Genomic DNA, 4,909 nt, shown 5'->3' with positions numbered 1-4,909 from the left:
CAAATGTACACAAAACATGCAGGAATATACAGTCATTTAAACAATCAAAGGGCACATTTTGCAAGCCAGCCTCTTCTCTGCCAACACATAGCCTTTCTCTTACCATGCTCTATCTCTCCCTGCCATCACCTCTGCCTCCATCTCTGGTGTCACTGCTTCTCTGGATAGGGTCCCACATTCTGCTCATGCTCTTCCCTCCTGATGGCCCTAGAATGTAAGATTAACTTGTTGTTGTTGAGTACCGTGGAGTCGGTTCCGACTCATAGTGACCCTTCACAGGGTTTCTGAGGCTGCAAATCTTTACAGGAGCAGAAAGCCTCATCTTTCTCCCGTGGAATAGCTGGTAGTTTCGAACTGCTGACCTTGAGATTACCAGCCATATTCATAATCACTACGATACCAGATTAACTACTCCCCCTTTTTGTTACACAACTTCTACCTTTACAGTTGTGACGATCACTACTGAATCAAAAGAATCATATCCCTATCTCCTTTCACTAGACCCATCTATTCAGTGGGGATTCTACCTATCCCTGCATACTCTGAAACTAAATTCTCTCTTGAAAACTTGTAAGCCAGGCACTTTGTGCCTTTATTGACCCCATTTTTTTTTAAGTTTTATTGTGGGAGAACATCAGTTTTATATTCATCCTATCATATTTCATTTTATTGGAATGATTATAATCCCTTCTGTGTACCATCAAACAACTAAAGGGTACACACAGGCCTACCCCCTGACCATCAGCACACAGCTCCTCTCCCTCCCTGAGTCCAGTGTCCCCAGCCGCTCCGTCTGTCCACGTCATCGTCTCTGCCTCCATGTCTGGCATCACTGCTTCCCTGGGTAGGGTCCCACACTCTGCTCTACCTTTACCTTTCTGACCCTCATAGTCAGTCCTGATAGCAATTATTTACTATTATACCACAAGAGTCTTATCCCCATCTTTCATTAGCCCAGTCCCAACAGGTTAGAAACCATTCAGTGGAGATTCTACCTTCCCCCGCCCCATCTGGAACTAGGCTCCCTCTTGAAACCTTATAAACTGGTCACTTTTTGCCTTTGTAGACCCCCCATTTGGGGCAGCCAGTGTCCAAGTTGCCCATCCTTGTCAACCCTGTGTACCGAGGGGGGTGGGTGTGATCCTCGCTGTGAAGACTTGTTCCCTTTTTTGAGCTACTACATCCATAAATATAGGTACAGTTCATCAAATTGTAGCAGGTTACTCTTTTTTTTTTTTCCTCGTCTTTTTTCTTCTAGTTGAGTTCAGATCATCCAGCCATTGAAGCCAGGTCAAGTGGGATGGGTACTATTTGCAAGTATGGGTGTTCCTGTGCATCTCCCTTCACGTCACATCAGCTGGACGCTTCACTCTCCGCTCTAGTCTTCTGCAGCCATGTCACTGCCTCTGGGCCCAGGAGTCCCCAGGTCTTGCCATACTGCTGGCCACCCAGGTCTCCACCCAGGCTCACAGGAGTCTATTGAATGTGGTTGGACCCAGCTCCCAACTTCATTGCTGTTTTTCCCCTTCTTCCCCTTATCGGTGACCAACGTGGTCACCAGCCAGACCATATGCCTGCTCGTGTATTTCCTCCCTACCCCCCGCGAGTCTCAGTCTTGGAAGGTAGTTTGCTCTGAGGAGACCCGACCACTTGCCTTGATGGCTCTCAGGCGAAAAGCTTGCTTGTTCTCCTAGTAGTCAATCAGACTGCCATTATTGTTTTTTATTTTTCCAGCCGCTCTTTCTTTCACAAAGTATCTTCTGTTCTGCTAGCTGGTCCAGGTTTTTCTGCTTGTCCTTTCAAGTGGAAATTTCCCACCTCAGACAATTCTAGATGGGGTTCAGGATTCCACCTATGGTCTTATGCAATACAAAAGCTCCACAGGAAGCCTCTTTCACTGGGCAACTTCTAAGCCCCCTTTAGGGTATTCTAATCAGTTATAGGCTGAAGAAGGACTTACAAGCTTTCTATTGTGATGTTTCTGGCTATTCCTTTTTCTCCCCCTCTAGTACTTATTTTACAATGTAGTGTAGTTGTTACGAATCAAGTTGCGAACCTTAAGGTCAGCAGTTCGAAACTACCAGCTGCTCCGCAGGAGAAAGATCAGGCTTTCTACTCCTGTAAAGATTTACACCCTCGGAAACCCTGTACAGGGTCGCTATGGGTTGGAACCGACTCGATGGCACTTAACAACAACAGGCAAGGAAAACCAAGATTCAAAAGACAGCCAAGCATCTTAACATTTATTCCCCTCTTTTCCTCATTCAAACCAAGCTTCCATCACTGTATCCTGGAGCCCTGTTGTTCCAAGTTTGTGTATACATCCTCATTTACCTCTGTCCCACTTAGCCCATGCAAACCTGCATAGCTGTTCTCCCATTCACCTTGTTCTTCCATTCCCCTCCCCCTTCTTGTGTTTTGCTCCCCCTGCTGCCCTCCCCCCACAGCACTCAAGCTATCCTGTGTCTATTCCCTACTCTGTGCTCTATCTTATGCTCTCTCCCTCCCCTCACCTCATCCCATACATCCCGGTGATCAGCAAATATATATATAATTTTTCCACCTTTTAAGGTGGGTTCTTTTCTTAATCTTTTACAATAATGGTTCTATGCAATATTTCTCCTTTGTGACTGATTGATTACACTCAGCATAATGTCCTCAAGGTTCATCCATGTTATGCAGTGGCTTGTAGCTTCCTTGTTCTTCAAGGTAGCATAGTATTCCATTGTGTGTATGTACCAGTGTTTGTTTATCCATTCTTCAATTGATGGGCACTTAGGCTCTCTCCATCTTTTTGCTATTATAAATAGTGCTGCTATGAATATTGTTGTTATGGGCTTGTATTTCTTGTGGGTAAATAACAAGTAGAGGAATTTCTAGATCATAAAGGAGCTCTGGTAGTGTAGTGTTTACGAATCAGGCTGCGAACCTTAAGGTCAGCGGTTCGAAACTACCAGCTGCTCCACGGGAGAAAGATGAGGCTTTCTACTCCCGTAAAGATTTACACCCTTGGAAACCCTGTACAGGGTTGCTATGGGTCGGAACCGACTCGACGGCACTTAACAACAACAACAGCAACAACATATTTCTATTTCCAACCTTCTGAGGAAGTGCCATATTGCTTTCCAGAGTGGTTGGACCATTTTGCAATCTCACCAACAATGTAGGAAGGTCCCAGTCTCTTGGCATCCATGCCATCATTTATTGTTATCTACTTTTTTGATCTTTGATGTTATTGCTGGTGTGAGGTGATATTATATTGTTTTGATTGCATCTCTGTAATGGCTAGTGATCGTGAACATTTCTTCATATGTTTGTTGGCTGCCCAGATCTCTTCCTTGGTGAAGTGTCTGCTCATATCTTGTGCCCATTTTTTAATTGGGTTATTTGTCTTTTTCTTGTAGAGATGTTGCAGTTTCCTATATATTTTAGACATGAGTCCCTTGTCTGATGTGTCATTGCAAAATATTTTTTTCCCATTCTGCGGGTTCCCTTTTTGGTGAAGTCTTTTGATGCATAAGTTTTTAATTTTTAGTATGTCCCAATCATCTATTTTGTCTACTTTTGTTTGTGTACTTTTCAAAATGTTTGGTAGTCTGTGTATGCCCTGAATTAGAGCCCTCACATTGTCCTATTTGCTCATTGATGACCTTCATAATTTTGGTATTCACATTTAGGTTTTTAATCCATACCGAGTTCATTTGTTTCAATCTTTTGTGTATCGCTTTCCAATTCTGCCAGCACCATCTGTTAAAGAGACTATCACCTCCCCGTGCAATATACCTAGGCACTTTGTCAAAAATCAGTTGGCTGTATGTGGATAGGTTAATTTCTGGATTCTCGATTCTGTTCCATTGATCAATGTATCTTTCATTGTACCAGTACCAGGCTGTTTTGACCACTGTAGCCATGTAGTAAATTTTGAATTCGGGGAGTGAGAAGCTTCCAACTTGTTTTTCTTCTTAAGCAGTGCTTTGCTTATCCTGGGTCTATTTCCTTTCCATATAAAGTTTGTAATTGTTTTCTCAGTATCTTTGAAGAATGTCGTTGGAATCTGGATTGTAATTGCATTATATGTATAAACTGCTTTGGGTAGTATTGACATTTTCATGATGTTCAGTGTTCCTATCCAGGAACACTTTTGTAAGTCTCTTTTGGTTTCTTGTAATAGTGTTTTGTAGTTTTCTTTTTATAGGACCTTTGTTTATCTGGCTCTTTTTTCTTTCTTTCTTTCTTTTTGATGTACACAAAAACAATCAGGAATATATAATCATTTAAACAACCTAAGGTCACATTCTACAAGTCTGCCTCCTGATCGCCTGCACACAGCCTTTCTCTTTCCATGAGTCCAGAGACCTCAGTTCTATTTCTCCATGCCCTCATCTCTGCCTTCATCTCTGATGTTGCTGCTTCTCTGGATAGGGTCCTGCACTCCTCTGGATAAGGTCCAGCACTCCACTTGAGCTCGTCTCCCTTGATGGTTCTCTGTTCCTGGAATGTTAGATTAACTACTCCCCCCCCCCCTTATATTACTAAACTTCTACCTTTACAGTTGTGACAATTTCAATTAGTCCTGATAAGAATTACTCACTATTGAATCATAAGAATCTTTTCTTCTGGGTATTTTTATAAAGAACTTTATTGAAGCATATTGTACATATTATGTAATTCACCCATGGGTTATTCATTTCAGTGATTTTTAGTAAATTTTAGTCTCCTGGGTATTTTTAAAAAATGAAGTAAGTTTACTGTTCCTCATTACATGGCAAGTGTTATAGGAGAAAAAAGAAACCCCACCTTCAAATTTATAAATATTATGGTGGTGGTAGTTGTGTGCTGTTGAGTTGATTCTGACTCATAGTAACCCTTTATAGTGTTTCTGAGACAATAAATCTTTACAGAAACAGAA

This window comes from Chrysochloris asiatica, unplaced genomic scaffold, assembly GCF_000296735.1.
Source record: "Chrysochloris asiatica unplaced genomic scaffold, ChrAsi1.0 scaffold00231, whole genome shotgun sequence".
NCBI lineage: Eukaryota > Metazoa > Chordata > Mammalia > Afrosoricida > Chrysochloridae > Chrysochloris > Chrysochloris asiatica.
The sequence above is the reverse complement of the archived record's forward strand: the minus strand, read 5'-3'. Positions refer to the sequence as shown.